At 47.8% G+C, this 22,460-nt stretch overlaps 1 long non-coding RNA gene across 1 annotated transcript; it reads right to left on the minus strand.

Moving 5' to 3' along the window:
* Window positions 1-5,946: 5,946 nt before the first annotated feature.
* On the minus strand, window positions 5,947-9,923 carry LOC108178862 (uncharacterized). Its single transcript, XR_001795622.3, has 3 exons — window positions 9,399-9,923; window positions 8,573-8,786; window positions 5,947-7,220 (listed from the first exon to the last, which is right to left on the minus strand). It is a non-coding gene; the product is annotated as an uncharacterized lncRNA (long non-coding RNA).
* Window positions 9,924-22,460: the final 12,537 nt, after the last annotated feature.

The following is a 22,460-nucleotide window of genomic DNA, read 5'->3' on the forward strand; positions in this document are numbered from 1 at the left end:
GCGTCTTTGTCTCCGGCGTTTAAGCTCCCATTACTAACAGTGTTGGGGTTGCTCAGGCCCTGTGTCTGAAATCTAACACGCAGATCTTTGCACCTCTTAGAGTTAAAAGAAGAGAGGAAGAGGCCCCACCCCCACCCCGCTGAAAGCTGGGAGTCCTTGTTTTTAGCTTTCTACGAAGCCAAGTCCATTGTTGAGAAAACCAGCAGTCTCAGTTTTCCACTGGAGATAGAGTCGCAGCCTTTCCCCCTTCCAGCAGTGGTACTTGAAATCCCGGGGAGGCAGCCGTGTGTCACCGGAGGAGAGCTGGCTTTAACTCCGAATGGTTGGTTGGGTTTGGAGTGCCTTGCACTGAGCTGCATCGCTTCTCTGGAACCCAGAGGTGGGAGCATTCAGTTCGGTACGCAGTTATTGGGGAACCATGGTGGGGGAACCTGTGGCCCCTGCTGTGTGTGGGCGGTGGAGCTGATCTTGGAGACTCCCTCTCCTTGGCCTTCTGTACTGAGATCAGCGGCTTCTGTGTTTTGGAAGCCAAACTGTGCTGCGTAGGTGGATCACTACGTTGGGATCTTTCTCAAATGCAGATTCTGATCCAGTCTGTCTGAAGGAGGCTCTGGAACTGCTTTCCTGCCTAGCTCCCAGGAGGGGCCAGTGCTGATGTTCATGAACCAGGCTGCAGCTGGGACCGTGCCTCCTTACACTTCCATCCTGGCTGGCGGCCTGTAACCAGACGCATGCGGAGACTTGCTGTAGGGGACAGAGCCAGCCGGAGGGCAAGCACACTGCTTTTCCTGGCATATGCCTTCAGAAGCGACAGTTAGAAGCCAGAGACGCCACGACCTAGCAGACCATAAAAAAGGTACTGGGTTTCTTGCAAGTACTCACTCTTGGCAGTTTCATAATTCCAGATCATTCCAGGGAAGCCTTGGTGAGAGCAGAACTGGTGTATTGTATGTTAGACTTTCCCTCCCCGTGTTCTCTCCTGCTGTATACACAAAGCACTTCCTCTTCCGTGACTGAGATTCAGCAGCTGAGAGCTAAACTGTTTTTGCACCATCAACAAACTCCCTTTAAAGAATATCAACTTCCGGGCTGGTGCTGTGGCATAGCAGGTAAAGCCACCACCTGCAGTGCCAGCATCCCATATGGGCTCCGGTTGGAGTCCCGGCTGCTGCACTTCCAGTCAAGCTCTCTGTTATGGCCTTGGAAAGCAGCAGAAGATGGTCTAAGTGCTTGGGCCCCTGCACCTGCGTGGGAGACCCGGAAGAAGCTCCTGGCTCCTGGCTTCGGATTGGCCCAGCTCTGGCCATTGCAGCCATGTGGGGAGTGAACCGGTGGATGGAAGACTCTCTCTATCCCTTTGCACCTCTCTCTCTCTCTCTCTCTCTGCCTCTCTGTAACTCTGCCTTTCAAATAAATAATCTTTTAAAAAAAATCAGCTTCGTGGCCAACTTTGTGGCCCAGGGGTTAAGCTGCCAACTGCCACACCGGCAACCCATTTGAGCTTCGGTTTGAGTCCCGGCTGCTCTGCTTCTGACCCAGCTCCCTGCTGATGCACCTGGAAAAGAGCAGAAGATGGCCCCCGCGCTCATGTGGAAGACCCAGATGGAGCTCCAGGCCCCTGGACTCAGCGTGGACCAGCCCTGGCCTTTGTGGCCACTTGGAGAGTGAAGCAGGGAGGGAAGATCTGTCTGTCTCCTGTGTCTGTGCAAGAGGATGAAGGAGGCCGGGTCTCAGGGGTTGCTGTGGGTGAGATTGCACCCCACACTCAAGACTGACCAGCCACGCAGCTGCACCATGGTGAGCCCACCAGCTTGCAGCCAAACTGCTGCTTCCCTCAAGCCCTCCGTACCCATCATGTGCCATCACTGCCCATCCCTATCTTCCCATGAGCATAGAAAGTATGTGTTCCCATTCAATGACTGAAGTCTTTGTAAGGTGACTCAAGCTCTGCCCAGAGCACCAAGGTATCAGGGACAGAGGAGCAGAAACTGCTTTCCTGACACCCCTGCTCCACCTGTTGTACAGTCTGGCCCTCAACCAGATGCACACCCTCCCTCCTTCCCTCCCTCCCTCCCTCCCTCTCTCACTAGGGAGGGTGCCGGTTTTAGCACACCGACTGCTTGTCCACCCCAAGGCTGTGGGAGGAGCTGTCAGAATACCAAAGCAACTTCTCCCCCCCTTCACTGGACAGTTGATTCTGCCTGTACATTGGGGACACCTGACATTTTGCCAGGACATTTGTGGCCACTGTGGAAAACAAAACCACCTAGGGCCCTGCTACTCTCACGTGAGAATGCCCAAGATTAAGGGGTGGAGGAAAGGAGTGGCATTTTAAGAAAAGTGGTGAGAAAAGAGCTGATCCGTGGGCAGAGCAGTGAATGTAGGGAGGGGAGCATTGCAGGTGGCGGGAACAGCAAACTCCAAGTTCCCACTAAAGAAATATTAGTGAAAGCAGGTGCACAATCCAAACACATTTTGCTTCCACTTCATCCCAGAAGAGGGTGGTGAGGTCAGGAAGAAGCTGGTGATGTCATTGAGTAAAGTGTGTCATCTACCCTTTATCAGGCTAACAGCTTTTTATAGAAGGGCCCACAGTCTGGAGCAAAGTCAATCTGTTTTATAGCATGTTTCCAGAATCAGCTATAAACAACTGGATGTGTGACTAACTGGTGGGAATCCTTGTGTTCTGCCAGTGTAGCGCCAGCCCCACAATACAGCAAGGTAGAAAAGAAATCAGAACCTCTGAGCCTTGTCTCCTCCCAAACCCACCCCTGGGGGGTTAATGGAGAATTACTGGAGGAGATTGTTTCACTGTGTGTAGGGGAGGGAGAGAAGAGAGTGGGTGCAGGTTAGGGGGAGGGAGTCTCAAACTCTCACCCGAAATGCAGGTCTGTCATTCAGGATCTTCCTGATGTTATACAGGTGGCACTCAAATTGATTTCGTGATTTGGTCAAGGCCAAGTTTTCATTTTCATTTCTTTTTTTCATAGAAGCACATCCTAACACATTCCCCTCCCCAGTAACTCACGGGTGCCATACTAGCTGTCTCCAAAATGTTCATGGAACATGCAAAAACATATGCATGGATTTCAAATTTTTTCCTCTAAAATAAATGTAGCTTTCAGCTCCGTTTCCCATGAACGTGAGTGACACTTGTATTTCAGCATGTCAGTTACACGTGACTTCCCACTTACCTTGCTTTCTCATTTACCTCCACGTTGAAGGTGAAGGCAGGAATGGTTTCTGTTTGTCTTGTAGTCCTGGAATGGGAACTAATCCTTCTTCAGTGCCTGTTAACAACTGAATAAGTGACTTGTAAAAGTGTTTTCTGTGCCTAAGTGCTCCTTTACCTTGTGCGACCTAGCCTGAGGCTCTGACACCCAAATGAGGTGTTTCTACAAATGAGATATTTCTCCTTGAATGGAGAGGGAAGAAAATAAAGGGTTTAATTATGCCTTCAAATAAAACTTCGTTTGAGACTCACTCAGTCTTCCCAACAAACTGCACCCACACTCCCCTATCACCCTCTGCACGCCATAAGACTTCTGCCAGGGAGTCTCCATTAAGCAAGTCTGAGCATGCGCAAGTAAGGGTTACTCTGCACAGGTCAAAGCATACATAGACAAAGTTTAGCCGGGGACAGTGCCGACTAGAAGACTGGGTGCTTCACCACAACATATGGAGAGAATGGCTCAAGACCTGACTCAAGCAGGATTCTAACTCGTGTCCAGCTGGCCTGCCCAGGTTACACAGACTCTGACAAGGAGGTGAACCAGCAGCTCCAGCTGGCCAGTGTGACCGGTAGGTGGAGAGTCCAGGAGGGTAGGTGCGTGCATTTCACAGGTCCTGAGCACCTTTGCCTTTTGCGTGGCCAATGCTCCTGCCACCTGCCTCCACCATTACCATGGAGGCCATGCACGTCAGTGGATTCCACAGAGCTGCCAAGTTTGCTAGAACTGTGTGATAGATGCCTCCCGATAGTACAAGTCTCGCGCCTGCTGGACTTCTCTTTCCCCATCTGTGAAAGTGGGAAGATGGAATTAGACCTAACAGAGGTCCTCTCCAACTTTACTATAAAGAGGGTAAAAGTTAAGAATCAGAAGAGACTGAGAGGAAACAGATGGAATTTGAATGGTGGCGGCTGGGAAGCTGGTTGACCTGTGGTTCTAGTTATTGGTTGGAGAGGATCAAGTTCCCCATTCAAGCTCTCCCTTTCTCTGCATTCCATAGCCTCCCAGACGTTCAAATGGTCAGAACCATCAGCTTCCTGATGGTGAGCTCCCATCACCATGAAGCCCCTCTCATTTGTTTCCTGTAGGGACTGAATATAAAGTGTTTCATTTAACTCATAATTGTTAGCAATACACACTTCAGGTCAAGTTTTGCATGGGGCCCCTTGAGCCTGATTCACGAACCAAGTAACTTTTCCTTTTTTTTAAAAAACGATTTTTTTTTATTTGAAAGTAAGAGTTACACAGAGAGAGAAGGAGAGGGAGAGGCAGTGGGAGAGGGAGAAAGAGAGAGAGAGAGAGAAAGAGTCTTCCATTCACTGGTTCATTCCCCAATTGGCCGTAATAGCTGGAGCTGTGCTGATCTAAAGCCAGGAACCAGGAGCTTCTTCCAGGTCTCCCATGCGGGTTCAGGGGCCCAAGGACTTGGGCCATCTTCTACTGCTTTTCCAGGCCATAGCAGAGAGCTGGATTGGAAGAGGAGCAGCCGGGACTAGAACCGGCACCCACATGGGATGCCGGTGCTTCTGGCCAGAGCGTTAACACACTGCCACAGCGCCAGCCCCCCAAGTAACTTTTCTAAAGCTTCCTATTCTCCAGAAGAAAACCCAAACCTATATTATACGAGTTAAATTCCTAGAAGAAAATTCAGATTTAAATCTGCCTTAGGCTTCCTGTTACATGTATCAGATTAAGAAATTAAGACTAGTCCCCAACCGGGACTAGAACTCAGGGTGCCAGCACCACAGGTGGAGGATTAACCTAGTGAGCCACGGCACCAGCCTCCCAAGGCTCTTGACATGAGCTGCCTAGGCTAAGGAAGCCTTTTGGCTCCACAAAATCCTTCAGGAAATGGCAGGTATTTCTGGGGCCCAAGCTGGAAATGGGGCCTTCAGAGTAGAAGGGTGGGACTGAGAGGAACATTCCCCATGGGGCCCGTGGATGTCCACTGAGCTAGCCTGGACAGCAGCCCTGGAAATCTGGTGGAAGGCTGAAGGTCTAAAGAGACCAAGACAGCCTGTCCAGAGAAGGTGGAATATGGTTGGACATCACTTACACATGGGTTCGAGTTTGATTCTTGGACACGTTTGTATATTTTGTGTGCAAAGGCAGACTTGCGAGGGCAAAGTTGGGAGAGAGTAGCAGGAGAAACCTAACCCTTTCTGTGCAGGAGAGGAGGGTGCTGAGACCCTGGGGTAGCCTCTCATGCCTGCTCTGTCTCCCAGTTAGAGCCCTCACCCTGCCTCCTCAGGACACATGCTCCCCTCACACTGGTTCTTCAGCTCAAGGTGATCTTGATTTGGGAATGTTTTAACTGAAGGAGAAGCACAGCTTGCTTTTTTTTTTTTTAATGTATTACCCAAGTAGTAAGCCTACCACATCTCATTATGCTTGGCAGCCTATGTGAATGCAGTCCACAAGACACAGATATGAATAGTCTAGAAAATATCTGAGCCAAAATAAAATATTTTTCCAAATGAAGTTGAACGTACTGTCGTTTGGACTCATGTTACTGGATTCATGAACCATGCTAGGCAGTGCACAGTCATTTTCATGTTTTCATTCACTGCTCCATTGGCCTGATGAGGTGGTTCCAGTTTCAGACAAAGAGATTCAGAATGATTTTCCCAAGGTTGCAAAACCATACTCTTGCTCCCATCACAGGTTCCATGGACTGGATTCCTTCTATGGGTGTGACTAAAGCAGTAACCTGGGAAGCAAAGAGGACTTCGTAGCAGCCTAAGCATCTGTACACTCCTCCTTAGGCAAGAGCTAGTGAAACTGAATCCTGGTCCACACCTATACTCCATGTCGCCAACTACATTAGCCACCTACTTTATTTTAAACAAGCCTTAGACAAATCATTTTCAGAGTTTCTGTATCTATGAAGTGTGTTCACCTGACCTATTAACTTGACAAGCAAATGAGAGCATAAGTGAAGCATTACTTATGAATTTTAAGCAAAAGTGGACACTAACTTTGCAGGGAAGTTTATCTGGGCTAGGGAGTGGCAAGGAACTAACACACGCACAGTCACTGTGCTACAGAAACTTGACCTTTATCCTAAAAGGTAAAGAGATCATTCTCCTTTGTATAATGGACAGGCAAGTTCCAAGGAATTAGCTAGCTCAAAATTGGTGTCAGAGGCAAGATTCCAATCTAGAACTTCTGATTAGCACTGGGCCAGGTACACAGAGATTTGAAAGCTGTGACTCCACCATAACTAACTTAAGTTGCATGGAGACCGAACTGAAATATCCCCAGAGATCCCACTAAAAAACCAGAGGACCTCCTACAATTTAAATATCAGTCATTTCAATACGCAGTTACCATTTGCACCATACTGCAATGAAGTTAAAACAGCACACAATGAAAGATACAAGCAATTTTGATCCGAATGTTTCAGCTCCTTTTTAATAAGGTCAGTCCACTTGTAAAGAGGTTAATAAACCATGTGGGAAAAGAGAATTGAAGTTAGGGAACACAGAGTGGGACAGCTGAGCCACTCAGAAGTTAGCTGACTTCACAGAGGGAGATAAGTCTTAAGAGAAACTCCACACAGCTCCTACAGCAGCAGCCACCATAGGGCTGAGCTCCTTGTGGAAGTCCAGCAAAAACTCACGCCTTGATGACTCATGCACATTTCACATCATTCAGTCCTTAATTATTGAAATCTAAAGCTGAAAGTAAAAATCAAAGCTAAAGACAGAAGAGTTCCCAAAAGAGTTTGATACACATAGTAGCAACTTCACCAACAGCAAGAAGCCCTTTAAGTTACCATTGACTACTGTCGCCTTGCTAGGATTTTTCCCAAGGGACATTCTTCCACTATGTCCCGCAACATTTTCCTCGGAGACAGATGTCCCAGACTGCCTCAGCATCTCTGTTCATCCCAGGACTCACCGACAGCCTCTCACTGCTCACCACGTGCTCTTCCTCTTGGTGACTTTCTTTAATGCAGGTGGGATTTCTTGGTGATACCATACTGTTCTAGAACACAAAGAGGCAAAGTCAAGAGAGATGTTCCTGGAGGTAGAAGCTGAGATTGGGGGACTATTAGAAAGGGCTGATTTGTTCCCTAAGTCTATTACTGTAGGAATTATGCCCTGCTTAAAAACTGAGAAGCACACACACACACACACACACACACGCACGCAGATCCCATCCACTGGTCAATCCCCACATGCCCACAACAGCTGGCAGCTCTTACTACCATGAGCCAGAACTCAGTTCGGGAACCCAACAACTTGAGACCTTGCTGTTGCCTCTCTGGATCCATATTAGCAGGAAGCTGAATCAGGAGCCTGAACCAGGAATCAGACCCAGATAGTCTAGTATGGGCCATGTGCATGCTAACAGGTAGCTTAACTGCTAGACCCAAATGCCTGTCCCTGTACCCTATTTTAATTGTCTAGGTCATTAGCAAAGCAAATGATCTAGAACAGACAGCACTCCAGTCAACTGCAATTTGTTACGAGGCTTTCAGTTAATTCCCAAAATGGGATTTCTTCTCAATTGAGGGAAACCAGGCAATTGGAGTCAATGAGAACAGAATCCAATTACAAATAAGAGATAGCTGGATGCAAGTGAGTTGAGAAAGACTGTGAATGTTGTAGAAGCCCAAGAGAATTCGATAATCTTAATGTCGACCAGTTAGCTATTAACCAATGTTACCGTGGGCAAAAATTGACCATTACTCCTGGTCTTTTCTTTCGTCTGAAAAGTGACAGCTGGAAAGAGATGTAACTTAACTCTTTAACATCTGTAAAATATTTCTTCATGGACAGGCTGTTTAATGACCATTCTCAATATGTATTCCACAAAATAAAGGGGGGGGGGGTTGTGAAATCAGTTTGGGAAAGTGGTTTGGAGCAGATGAAATGGATTGCTTTCCTGCCAGACCAAGAGTGTTGAACATGCTCACATGCTGCGTAATTACCAAAGTGGCTCCGGGCTGCACACTTCTTTGAGTACTGCTCAGAAACTGGTGTCATTTAGCAACCTTGAGAAATGTGTCAGGTTCTCATGCAAGGGTACGTCAAAATATTCATGGGAAATGGAATTAGGAGATAAGTTTATTTTGGGGCCAAGAAATTTTGAAATCCATGCATACATGGCGGTCTTCAAAAAGCTCATGGGAAAGTAATATTATGTAAAAGCTGTGCCTGGGTTTTTATTCTATGTTTTAAGTATTCCCAGAACGTGGACAAGTTAGGGAGAAGGTCTGTGGAGCTTGGACACTGCCAGTGCAAGCACAAGGATGCCCAAGATTTTATCCTAAAACCGTGCCAAGAAGGGTCAGCTGCACCGGATCACTAATGAGCTGATGGAGGAAGGCTCACCTGGTATCTCCTGGTTCACTGCCAAGACGAACATTTTCTTTATTTATAGGTGGTTCTTTCAACACAGAGAAGGGCTCCCCTTGTCCTGCTGTCACAAAAGAGCAGCCTCGTCTGCAGCCAACAAGCAGAGCCCATAGGCCACTGGAAGCCCCATTGCTCCAGGACTTCTTCCAAGAATGCGTCTCACTTTTCAGGAGACTCAGACTTTGCAACCCTAAGGAAGAGTCAAGTTCTTACAAGCTGTTACCAAAATAGTGACCCATGCTGAGGGGAAGTGAGGGTACAATTTGGGTCTTGTTTTTGTGGTTTGTGTGTGTGTGTGTGTGTGTGTGTTTGACAGGCAGAGTTAGACAGTGAGAGAGAGAGACAGAGAGAAAGGTCTTCGTTCTGTTGGTTCACCCCCAAAATGGCCGCCATGGCCGTCGCGCTGCGCAGATCCAAAGCCAGGAGCCAGGTGCTTCCTCCCAGTCTCCCATGCAGGTGCAGGGCTCAAGCGCTTGGGCCATCTTCCACTGCACTCCCGGGCCACAGCTGAGAGCTGGACTGGAAGAGGAGCAACCGGGACAGAATCCGGCACCCTAACCGGGACTAGAACCTGGGGTGCCGGCGCCACAGGTGGAGGATTAGCCTAGTGAGCTGCGGCGCCCGCCAATTTGAGGTTTGATGACCCAATAAGCACATTGTTTTCTATCAAGTTGTTCAGGTTTTTGTTATACATTTAAAGATAATCCAGTTATAGGTTTTAAGCTCCAGAAAAGCAAGAGGCTTAGGTATGTAAGAAAACATGTGACTTGACTGTCTTCCGTGCATATTAGAAACACCCTACCATCGGTATGTAGTGGCCAGGTCCTGAGGACAGCAACAGATCCAGGAAATCCGGCTCCAGCCAGGCACTTGACCTTGTACCTCTCATCAAGTTGTACCTGTGTTTCATGTGCAAGCGAAGTTTGGTTCCATAACTTCCACTTGTATAGGTAGAAGCAAATTCTAAACATGACAAAAAGCTATTAATCACATTATTTTGGACGTGTTTGATCTTTAAATCCCAAATCCAGTTTCAGACATGGGAACTGAGTTGGAAGTAAGTGGCCTGCCCGAGCTTTAACTGTGACAGTTAGAGTTGGGGTGGGGGGGTGCAGTGCTGTCATGGAGTAGGTTAACACAGTGCCTGCAGTGCCCGCATCCCTTGTGGACCAGGTTGCAGTCCCGGCTGCTCCACTTCCGGTCCAGCTAGCTGCTAATGCGCTTAGGAAAGCCGTGGAAGATGGCCCAAGTGCTTGGGCCCCTGCACCCGCGTGGAAGACCGGGATGAAGCTCCTGGCTCCTGGCTTCCCATCGGCGCACTCGGGTGTGGAGGAGCTCCCTTTCCACCTGCAGAAGATACAGGGAGTGAAAAACACCGAGTCCATTCGCGGAGCCCACTTGCAGGCTGGGAAAGTGCTAAGAAGAGGGGCTGGGGCACCGACTCCTCCCGCATCCAGGGCGTCCCCTACAGGACAGCCAGCCTCACCCTCCTACATCTTCCGGAACGCTCGGGGGGCAGAATGCACGTGGACTGGCCACCAGAGACCCCAAGTTCTCTGCCTACTGGTAGCCCGCGCCCCCTGCGCCTTACAGAGCCAGGTGCTGCTCCGCCCGCCCGCCCGGGAGTCCCCGACGCTGCCCGTGCAGCACACGGCCCGGGAGGGGACAAGGCACCGGGGACCCCGCACTCGGTTCTGGCTCCCAGGATGGAGCTGCGCTCGCCGGAGCAAAGCTTGGGCTGCGTGGAGCGGAGCCGAGGGGCCCTCTTTGTTCCCTGCGGGGGTGCGGAGATGGGGCAGGGGGTAGGGATCATTAGCGGGCTCCCGGCGAAGACCTGCAGGGCAAGGGCTCGGGCTGCTCTGGACAGCTCCTCAGCTCCTTAGCGGGAAGGAGTGGCCGGACCCCGAGGCCCCTGCCGCGACGGGAGCGTGGACACTCAGCGGAGGTTCAGCCATCCCGAGACCTGGCCCTTGTCACACTCAGGGACGAGGAAGGGTGCTCAGCGACCCTGGATGTACTCCCTGCGTATCTTAGCAGGCAGATTCTGCTTTCCCAGGTGTGGGCGGGAGCGAAGGTTCTGTGTCCATCAGAGACCTAACTAAGGCTTCCAGGCCTTCTTTGCGGGTCCTCCGACCACTTTGGGAAGCAAGGGCTTGGTGACTCCACAGCCAGGGCAGCACTGTGACTGCGGGGCTCCCGGCTTCCAGGGGCACTCAGGCATAATGAGGGCGTCCCTGACCCCGAGTGTGGGGGAGCAGCTCTGGAGACATTAGTCCTCTGGTTGGTAAGCCACACCCCCGCAATGCAAAGAGAACCCCGCAAAAGGCCTGAAGAAGGTCATTGTCATTGCAGCAGTCTGTAGGAGGCGCTTCAGCGAGCCACAGCAAGGGCACTGTGACCTTGAACTTGCTGGAACAACTCAACCAGAGCTAGCAGAATCCTGCAGGGATTCTGATAGCACCGGAAGAGCTTAGAGGACACCAGTCCAAAGCCACTGTTTAGGGGAGAGAGAGAGAGAGAGAGAGAGAGAGAGAGAGAGAGAGAATGAGTTAGACGGCAGCAGTTTCTTGCTTCTGGTAGAATGGCAAGAGATGACTGACAAATCTCTTGGGAACGATGGAGATGGGAAACCACTATTTTGCAAACATCATTAGTACTGATTGTGTCAAACAAGATGCAGTAAATCTGGGAGAAAACTTGGCATATACGTGCATGTTAACAAGATAAACCACTACAGACTGCTTATCCATTGCAAGGAAGAAAAATAGAAGCATCATGCTAGAGAAATCAGATGAGCAACGTTAATATCCCCAGGGGAGGACAGAGATCCCGGGCGCCTCCAGTGAGGTACCCCGAGGAAAACACTCCTTGATGAGCTTGAGCTGAGAAGGCGTGCGCTGAATCACACAGAACCAAACAGCATCCAGCTGTAAAGACGGCAGAGGAGCCGTACTCTCAAAAAATGTGTATGTGCTAGCAAACTAAGAAAGGCTGTGTGGGGCCGGCGCTGTGGCGAAGTGGGTTAACGCCCTGGCCTGAAGCTCTGGCATCCCATAGGGGCGCCAGTTCTAGTTCCAGCTGCTCCTCTTCTGATCCAGCTCTCTGCTGTGGCCTGGGATAGTGGTAGAAGATGGCCCAGGTCCTTGGGCCCCTACACCCACGTGGGAGACCCAGAAGATGCTCCTGGCTCCTGGCTTCGGATCAGCTCAGCTCTGGCCATTGTGGCCAACTGGGGAGTGAACCAGCAGATGGAAGATATCTCTCTGTCTCTACCTCTCTCTGTAACTCTTTCAAATAAATAAAATAAATTGGAAAGAAAGAAAAGAAAGAGAGAGAGAGAGAGAGAAAGGCTGTGTATGGTTCCTGATTACAGAAGGCTGAAAACATACAACTAAGGCAGGAGAGCTTGGGAGCATAAGAAGACATCAGTAGGCCAAGGACAAAATATTAAAATGGATCATAGATTAAAGTCCTCTGCCAGTACAGACGTAGGAAGCTGATGACCGCACTGTGACTATGTAAGAGAATGAGAGAATGTCACTCTTCCTAGGAAGTTCACACTGAAGTGTTGAGGGATCGGACAATTACACACACAGAATTTATCCTCAGATGGTACAGATGTGTGTGTGTGTGTCAGAGAGAGGGAGAGAGGGTGGGATGGGTACTAGCTTATACCTAAACAGGAGTAAAGTTTTGGGGTTCTATTGCACAGCAGGATAAAGACAGACAATATTTTTTTTTTGACAGGCAGAGTGGACAATGAGAGAGAGAGAGAGACAGAGAGAAAGGTCTTCCTTTTCTGTTGGTTCCCCTCTCCCAGTGGCTGCTGCGGCCGGCGCGCTGCAGCCGGCGCACCGCGCTGATCTGAAGCCAGGAGCCAGGTGCTTCCTCCTGGTCTCCCATGGAGTGCAGGGCTCAAGCACTTGGGCCATCCTCCACTGCACTCCCGGGCCACAGCAGAGAGCTGGACTGGAAGAGGAGTGACCAGGACAGAATCTGGCGCCCCGACCAGGACTAGAACCTGGGATGCTGGTGCTGCAGGCGGAGGATTAGCCTAGTGAGCTGCGGCGCCGGCCGACAATATTAGTTTACTGTGTATTTCTCTAAAAAAGAGCTAGAAGATAAGTTTTTATTTTATGATTTCACAACAAAGAAATGTTAAATGCTTGAAAGGATAGATTTACCCAGATTGAACATTATATATTATATATATCTAGCAAAAAATTTATAAACTCCCTAAATGAGGAGGCATCCAAAAGTTCGTGGGAAATGCATATTGTTTTTAAAAACTACACTACACAAATTTTTTGCACCAAAATAAACTTATCTTCAAACTTTATTTTGCATAAACTTTTGAACCCTCATATAAATTCTTAATTTAATTATCAAATATAGAGGATATAAATGGGAGACTATATGAGAACCCAAACACAGTCTGTCTCCCAAGGTGGGGAGAGAGTGGGAGTGATGGTGTTTAAGCTTCAGGGAGGGGGCTGGCACTGTGGCTGGTAGGTTAGGCATCCGCCTGCAGCCCTGGCATCCCAAATGGGCGCCGGTTTGAGTCCCAGCTGCTCCACTGCTGATCCAGCTCCTTACTAATGGCCTGGGAAAGCAGTGGAGGATGGCACAAACGCTTGGGCCCCTGTATCCACATAGGAGGCCTGGAAGAAGCTCCTGGCTTCTAGCTTTGGATTGGCCCATGTTGTGGCCATTTGGGGCATGGACCAGCAGATGGAATATCTCTCACTCTGTCTCTACCTCTCTGTTTGTAACTCTTCTAACTCTGCCTTTCGAATAAAATAAATTAATCAAAAAAAAAAAAAACTTCAGGGAATCCAAGTGACCCTGAATTTACATACATTCATAGAGACTTTGATCTTTAAATCCGAAATAAAATATACGTGATTTATAGTAAAATTTGTATTGCTTGAGATGAAGAAGGGAAGAGAGAATTAGTTAAAACTAATGTCCTGATTAATCTGGAAGAAATCTGAAAAGGCCAACAATAGATATAATGTAGTAAAATATACAGTAAGGAGGAAGATATGAAGTCAAGCCCATCAGCTACTGTGAGAAATGTGAATGAGGGACCAACGATGTCATTGTCAGCTAAGCACCGCAGACGGCGCTTGCAGAAAACTGAACTAGACAGATCAGTCACACCATGTGGCCTCTTGCTGCAACCAAGGAATAGAACACATGGATGCGTGAGGCTGCTGCCTGCGTAACAGGGAATACTGTTTTACAGTAACTTTAAAAAAAAGTAGAGTAAAATAATGCTAAAAAGTATAGTACAGAAAATACATAAGCCAGTAGTATAGCTGTTGTGATCATTATCAAGTATCAGGTACTGCACATCATTGTGTGGCTGTATTTTCACTTGCGTGGTGGCACAGTAGGTTGATTTATGCCAGTGCATAAATAATACACTGCAAATATACAAGTAATGCATTGCACAAGGATGTTGCGATGGCAATAGGAATTTTGCAGTTCTGTTATAATCCTATGGGACCACCATTGTATATGCAGCCTGTCTGAAAATCGCTAGGCAGTTCATTACTGTTTGATGTTTGCACCAATGGCCTCAGATATATTTTTTAATTTGACAGATAGAGTCGGACAGTGAGAGAGAGACAGAGAGAAAGGTCTTCCTTCTGTTGGTTCACCCCACAAATGGCCACTATGGCCGGAGCTGCACTGATCCGAAGCCAGGAGCCAGGTGCTTCCTCCTGGTCTCCCATGCGGCTGCAGGGGCCCAAGCACTTGGGCCATCCTCCGCTGCCTTCCCAGGCCACAGCAGAGAGCAGGACTGGAAGAGGAGCAGCCGGGACTAGAACCTGGCACCCATATGGGGTGCTGGCACCACAGGCGGAGGATTAACCAAGTGAGCCACAGCGCCGGCCCCCTCAGATATTTTTAATCACATGGAAAAACACACAGGGTGTTTTAATTGATGTGTTGCATCTACTGAAATTATGGCTGCTAAATACTTCAGGCCTTTTCTGTAAGACACTCAAAGAAGCAGACTTCTGCAAAAGGCTTTGACGACTGACTTTTTCATGTCTGATCTTTTGCTGCCACCTAGCGACACCACCTAGTCATAACATGTTGTCCTTAAGGCACAAAGAACCAAAGATATCCAGCCTCCCTGAATACAACAAAGATTGCATGCAGGATCTGTGGGTACAGCATCTTCTACAGCAAGGAGAATCAGGAGACAATTGATTTGCACCAGGAACATCTCTGAGATGAGCACTGAGTGTGTAGTCCCAGCATCACTCAATCCTCCCAGCCCGGAAACTCAGCTCCTCCCCCTGGTCAGCCTGGCTCCTGACCCCTAAGTTAGTGAGGGTCTGAGATGAGCCCTCCCCCACCCACTACTGGGTGGTTAGATATCATTTCCGCGTGGAAATAATAATAATGATCGCCACAACTTGTATGCATGGACTTCAACATTTTTCGCACAAAAATAATTTTTTAAAAAAAAAAGATTTGTTTATTTGAAAGGCAGAATTACAGAAAGAGAGAGAAAGAGACAGAGAGAGATTCCATCCACTGGTTCATTCCCCAAATGGCCATGACCCCCAAAAGCCAGGAGCTTCTTCTGGGTCTCCCATGTTGGTGGCAGGCCCTAAGCACATAGGTATCTTCCACTGCTTTCCCAGGAACATCAGCAGGGAGCTGGATTGGAAGTGGAGCAGCCGGGATGGGAAGCAGTGCCCATGCGGGATGCGGGTGTCGCAGGCAGTGGCTTTATTTTTTGCACCGCAGCGCCGGCCCCTTAACTTATATCTTACAGAATCCTGGGAATGACAATGTTTATGTCCTGCCTCCAATGCACCAGGCATCTCACCATGCATTTGGATTTAGTTACTCTTAGTTACAAAGATACAAACCGAGGTTCAGAGAAATCAAGTAGCTTATCCAACAAAAAAATGCAACTGATAGTGAGAGTCTTAGGCTTAAATCCAAATGCTGAAGTTCAGAGCCAACAGTGCTTTACAGAATGACATGACTGATTTGCTCAAGTACACAGAAAAATCAATCTCGCAGCTGAGCAACTTGGACCGTTTTCCCTAAAGAGGGACAAAACACAGTTCTTTCTTGTGATGCTTTTCCACATCGTATTTCCCTGGTGGCATCGTTGTCCAACACCCACTCTCCCCACGCCCTCCCCCCACATCTAGAGCAACTGACTACATGAAACTCGAATTCTTGGGAAGAACAGTTCAGAGGACCACATGAGTTCTTCCAGTGCAGGAAACCTCTGCTGTCAGCGTTCATGCGTCCACACCAGCATGCTCTTCGGGGCTCCACCAGCCACATAACCCCAGCCACGACACAGTGTGGTGGTCGCATCAACAGCGGATGGGGAGCACAGAAGTGTGTAGGAGCACGTGACCACCAACAGCATTCAGCAGAAGTCAATTTCCATTTCTTCTTTGTCAGACCCTTTTTGCACAAAAACTACAAAGAACGCACCCTAGGGGGATGACCCAAACCTTTCTCTTTTTTTTTTTTTTTTGCATTTATTTCAAAGTTTAATTTTTTTAAAATTGCTTTCTATTTAATTCAGATTGTATAACTTTAGAAGCGACAGTGAAGAGTCTGGCTGAGGTCCCCACATCCCATGTTGGGGTGCCTGGGTTTGAGTCCCGGCCCACCCAGATTCTAGCTTCCCGCTAACGCAGACTCTAGGAGGCAACAGAGACGGCTCCTGTGATTAGATCCTTGCCACCCCTGCGGGAGACCTGGGTTAAATTCCCAGCTCCTGGCTTTGGCCTGGCCCAGCCCCAGCCATTCTGGGTATTTGGGAATTGAACCAACAGATGGGAGCTCTCTGCCCATTTGTCTCCCAAATAAATAACTAAAATTTTTGTTTTCAATATTTATTTTTATTTATTTGAAAGGCAGAGTTACAGAAAGAGAGAGAGAGAGAGATCTTTTTTCCACTGGATTATTCCCCAAATGGCCGCAACAGTTAGGACTATGCCAGACCAAAACCAGGAGCTCGGAACTTCTTCTGGGTCTCCCACGTGAGTGGCATGGGCCCAAGCACTTGGGCCATCATCTGCTGCTTACCCAAGCGCATTAGCAGGAAGCTGGATTGGAGATGGAGCAATCCAGTCTCAAACTGGCACCCATATGGGATGCTGGCCTCATAACTAAACATTTTAAAAATTGCATAACTATGCATTAAGAAGTATGGAATATTCAATTGTGAAGAGCAGTCAATTTATTTTACCACTCTGTACCTCATTTTCCTTCTCTGTAAAAGGAGAAAATAAGCCTCTGGAAGCCATTAGCACTCTCTTACCTTATGATCTTAAGAGGTCCTGACCCAGGAGTGGTGGTGCCATTTCGGACTCATCTCAATAGCACAAGAGGTCTGCCTTCCTTCGCCAGTGCTTGACATGGAGTCATCAACAGAGATTTCCAAACAAATTTGTCTTTCTCTTGACTTGAGACTTTCAATTTCATCAGCTATAAATCAATACTGTTGACAGTTTACACTGACCAGTGTTTGAGGAGTTGTCAGGAAAATATTCACTTTATTGATTTTTTTCCCCTTATACATCATGACTTGAAATGTAAGTAGCTCAGATTATAAATATTAGTGATCAGTCACTCTGTCTTCCCTGTTCCATGGCCATGGAATCAATGGCTTGACATCTGGTGCTTACAGGAGCCGGAAGTAACAAGATTATGAAAGACAACGGAGAAAGGCTTAGATTGGTATCTACATCCAGAAACCATCAAAACAGTCGCATGATTAGCGAGACCTCTCCAACAGGTGGAGTGAGACACCAGATCAACACAGCAAGGAGCCAGCGAAAGTGTACACACCGGACTGCACCTGCCTCTCCCCTGCCCAGTTCCCTACACCCGAAACCAGACCAGAAGCGGGGATCGCACCCTTCCCTGGGGACAAAAACAGAGAAACCCAGCCCCTCCTTGCCATATTGCGCTAAAGCCCCCCAAACGTGAACCTCACAAGATACACGACGTGCAGTCAACTCATGAATGGCCAGGCAAGACTTGATGGACATCTGAGGGGAGGATCTAAAATAGGAGCAAAGTAAAAGACATTACAACCAACAAGCAGAAACCAGAAAGTCAGAATAAACAGGGAGTGGAAGACGATTCCATAGAAGCCATGACGGTGAGTATGCTCTGACGAACACATGGCATCTATGAAATAAGAACAGGGTAAGCTTTTCAGAGTAAAGGACATGAAAAACTTGGCCATTAAACAGTGATAGTCATTTTTTTAAAGTCAATAAAAGTACTAAAAATAAGGTTGGAAGGAATTCCTGAGATAACTTTTTCTTTAAAATTTTTTTCATTAACAATAACTATATATTTATGGGGAACAGGGTGACTTTTCAATATATGTATGCAGTGTGTATTGATCAAATTGGTACAATCAACATTTCTGCTTTTTTGACATTACTTTATGATTGGCGCCTTGGGTCTCCTTCATTTTTTATTTTCTCATAAAATACATCATAGGCTACTGTGAATGATAATCACCCATTATCCAGCCTCTCTCTGTCCCCTCTACACTCCCTAGCTTGTAGTAATCGTTATTCTGGGTTCAGATAGAGTTTTTTGGCTTACACATGTGAGAGAACAGGATAATTTGTCTTTCTGTGTCTGGCTTATTTTATTCCACATAATATCATCTGCTTCCATGCATTTTGTTGCAAATGACAGAATTCCATTTTCTGGCTCAACAGTATCCCACTGTGAAGTCCCCTAGCCAGCATACATCCAGAAGACAAGAAATCATTTCACCACAGCAATTCCTGCACTACTATATCTATTGTAGCACTGTTCACAAGAGCCCACATATGGAATCAACCTCTGATAGTTTCCAAAAGTGACAATAGACAGGGGAACGTAAGTTAATCAGAAGATCATCACAGGAAGTACAACAGAAAACCAGGCAGACTTCTGCCAGGAAAGAAGAGGCAAAAGGCGAGAAGAAAAATGTCAAAGACAGGTAGAAATTCCCCACAACTAAGCACATAGTTCTCTGTATTCTGAGAAAAGTGAGTCTGGCACATCCCTGCAAACCTGCCGTGCCAATCTCACAGGTCCTGGCAAGATGAAATAACACACAACTTATCCAAATGGTACTAATTACTCCTTAAAATTCTATTTTACTAACTCCCTCTGAAATCATAAGCTCCCCTGTGGTAGGGTCTAATTGTGATTAATCTTTGGGCCTTGAATTTCCCAGGTCAGAGTGGATAGTAACCAATACTTTTTGAATGAATAAGTAAGATTTATAGAAAGACTTTCTAACTGTTGAAACATGTGCCACTCAGCCAGTGCTGCGGATCACTAGGCTAATCCTCCACCTTGCGGTGCCAGCACGCCGGGTTCTAGTCCCAGTCGGGGTGCCGGATTCTGTCCCGGTTGCCCCTCTTCCAGGCCAGCTCTCTGCTGTGGCCAGGGAGTGCAGTGAAGGATGGCCCAAGTGCTTGGGCCCTGCACCCCATGGGAGACCAGGAGAAGCACCTGGCTCCTGCCATCGGATCAGCGCAGTGCGCCGGCCACAGCGCACCGGTCACGGCGGCCATTGGAGGGTGAACCAACGGCAAAAGAAGACCTTTCTCTCTGTCTCTCTCTCTCACTGTCCACTCTGCCTGTCAAAAAAAAAAAAAAAAAAAAAAAAAAAAAGAAAGAAAGAAAAAAAGAAAAAAGAAACATGTGCCACTCTATAATCATAAGAATTTGGAAATTAATCCATATAATACTACACAAGAGAAGATAGTTTTAAAATTTATTTATTTATTTATTTGAAAGGCAGAGCTGCAAGAGAAAAGGAGAGAGAGAGAGAGAGAGAGAGAGAGAGAGAGAGAATCTTTCATCCACTGGTTCTCTCCCTCAAATGACTGCCCAGCCAGGGTTGGTACAGGCTGAAGCCAGGAGCCAGGAACTCCATTGTGGTCTCCCACATGGATGGCAAGGGCCCAAGAACCAGGGCCACCTTCTGCTGCCTTCTCAGGCACATTAGCAGGGAGCTGAGTTGGAAGTAGAGTAGCCAGGACTCGAACCAACCCTCAGATACGGAATGCCAGCCTCACAAGCGGTGGCTTAACCTGGTGTTGCGATGCCAGCACCCTCCCAATTTAATTAGCAAAAAAGAGAAGTTAGCTGAAAGGCGGTGGCTTCCAAAGCCGGCAGGTGAGATACCCCGGGGCATTTGTGCGGGCCGCTGACTCCCCCGTGGTACTAATGGGCCTGGTGCTCCCTTCTGTCTAAGCAGGGCTGCTCTGGAGCTGAGGAGGCAGCTGGGTCCTGGCAGCGCCCCTGCCCTTTTAGACTCCGCTCAGTGTCACCCAGTCAGAATGACATACACGGCTAAGCCATGTGCCCCATTTGAAGAGGCTTCTGGGCCTGATCTTCAGCCCAACTCACCACCCACGTGGCTACATCCTCTGCTCAGCGGAGAGCAGAGGCTGTGACCTGTGACTGGTGGCCTGGGACACTGCCTCTGTCTGCTGTCCATGGCCCCCCCATGTCCAGTGCTTCCCTGAATGGCTCTCTTGAGACTTTACTGCCAATCCACAGAGTCCAGGATGACCAATTCTGAAAAATATGGGGGAGGAGATGAGAAGAAAATGCAGTAAAATGTTCAATGAAACCAAAAGGAATTCAGTAGTTGAAGAAACACCACAGTCCTCAAAATGCATGAGCAAAAAGGAATGTGAAGATGAATCAAAATCCTGACAAACTAAAGCCAAACTTTAAAATGCATTTCAGTTTTCCACAGGGGCCTTCAAGGAATTCATTTTTAATTTATCCTTTCTTTTTGTTGTACCAAAATTTATACATTGATAGCTCTATTGACTTCCTATGTCAATACTGTGCCAATACTATGATAAGCATATTACACACACATTTTTCTGATTTTTGATTTATTTATTTGAGAGGTAGACTTCCAGACAGAGAGAGGAGAGACAGAGAGAGAGGTCTTCCACCTGCTTGTTCACTCCCCATTTGGCTGCAACAGCTGAAGCTGGGCCCATCCGCAGTCAGGAGCCAGGAGCTTCTTCCAGGTCTCCCATGCAGCTGCAGGGGCCCAAGGACTTGGGCCTTCCTCCACTGCTTTCTCAGGCCATTAGGAAAGAGCTGGATTGGAAGAGAAGCAACCAGGACATAAACCAGAGTCCACATTGGATGCCGGTGTAACAGGCAGAGACTTAACCTACTACGCCACAGTGCCAGCCCCTACATATGCATTTTGTGCTCATCTGGTGTTGGTTTCTAGATAAAACCCTACAAGTAAAATTACTAAATCAAGGAGTAGGAATATTCAAGGCTTCCATGATGTGCTCCCAAACCATTTTTTAGAAAAGCTCTCTGAATCACTTTCAACTTTCCATTTCCTGAAACTCTACATCAATAAAACCCACCAATTCTTCCCCCTGCAAATCCATTCTTTCCATTCCTGCCATCCTAGGCTGAACCCTGTTCTCCCTCCTGGGGCTGATGGTTCCCCTCAGCTCATACTATCTCTTCCTCCTCTTTTTACAAGGGGACATTTGTTCATTTCAAGGAACAGGACTTTCCAGAACTGGCTAACGTTGCTTACCGACATTCTCTGTGTCTTGTCAAAAGTGACCATGCCTTGACCACCATTTTGAGAGGAGGCTGTATTATCCTGATTGCTGGGAATCCTGCTCCATTGGACTCTTCCAAATGTGTCCCCAGGCCTCTACTGCCACCACACAGAGCCCCAGGAGCAGGGACTGGGTCTGTGCCTTACTCATCTGCGTAGCCACACCGCGTAGTCAAGCAGCTGGTACCTTGCTGTGCTCCAAAGAAACCTGTTGTATGAATGGATCAGTATGAAACAGGGAATGTGAAAGGACAAAGGTGGGAAGAGTGGTTGCTATAGGAACATCATATAGGGATAAGGCTCAACAGACCAGAGATCAAACTGGAACCTCCAAATCATTTACGTCTGACAAGGTACCTGGTTTATTGTGGCATAGTAGAGCCCGCATCTCATGCCTGACTTATGAGGTGGAGGATGGGATTACATCTTCCCTTTTTGGAAGCATGGTATACGCACATGGACCCTGTAAGCTTCTTAGAAAACAGGCACAAAAGAGCCAGTGCCATGGCATAGTGGGCTAAGCCTCCACCTGCAGTGCCAGGATCCTACGTAGGTACCAGTTAGTGCCTTGGCTACTCCTCTTCTGATCCAGCTTCTTTCTAAAGTGCCTGGAAAAACAGTGGAAGAAAGCCCACATGCTTGGCCCTCTGCTGCCCATGTGGGAGACTAGCCCAGCCCTGGCTGTTGCAGCCACATGGGGAGTTGGACCTGCAGATGGAAGATCCCTTCCTCTCTCTCTCTCTCTCTCTCTCTAACTCTGCCCTTCAATTAAATAAGCAAATCTCAAAAAAAGAAAGAAAGAAAGAAGGAAAGAAAGAAAGAGAGATATAGACACAGGACAGTGTTAGGACACTGATACTCTGACTGCCCCTTATGTGCCAAGCCTGGAGAGGTTCCCCGCTCCACCGTGTGGTTGGGGTGAGAATCTCAGGGAAGGAGAAAAACTCAGCTACTTTGGTACTTGAGTGCCCTTTGGCCCAATGCCTGGGAATTTAGTTTAAAGCCCTTAGTACAGGGGATTATAAGCAAAAAGAGTCCAATTACCCGCTGCAAGCCTAATAAGTAGCTGCAAGTGCTAGTGGGTAAAGAATACTCTCAGTGTCAGTGAGGCAAGCCTGCAGCATGGAGCAAGACAGCCACCAAGAACAGAGCAAGTTCCAACTCCAGCCACCAGGTGTCGGAGCACAGAGCAACATTCAGCTGCACTGAGCAAGCCTTCCATCAGTGATC

The sequence above is a fragment of the Oryctolagus cuniculus genome, chromosome 2 (assembly GCF_964237555.1).
Source record: "Oryctolagus cuniculus chromosome 2, mOryCun1.1, whole genome shotgun sequence".
Classification (NCBI taxonomy): Eukaryota; Metazoa; Chordata; class Mammalia; order Lagomorpha; family Leporidae; genus Oryctolagus; species Oryctolagus cuniculus.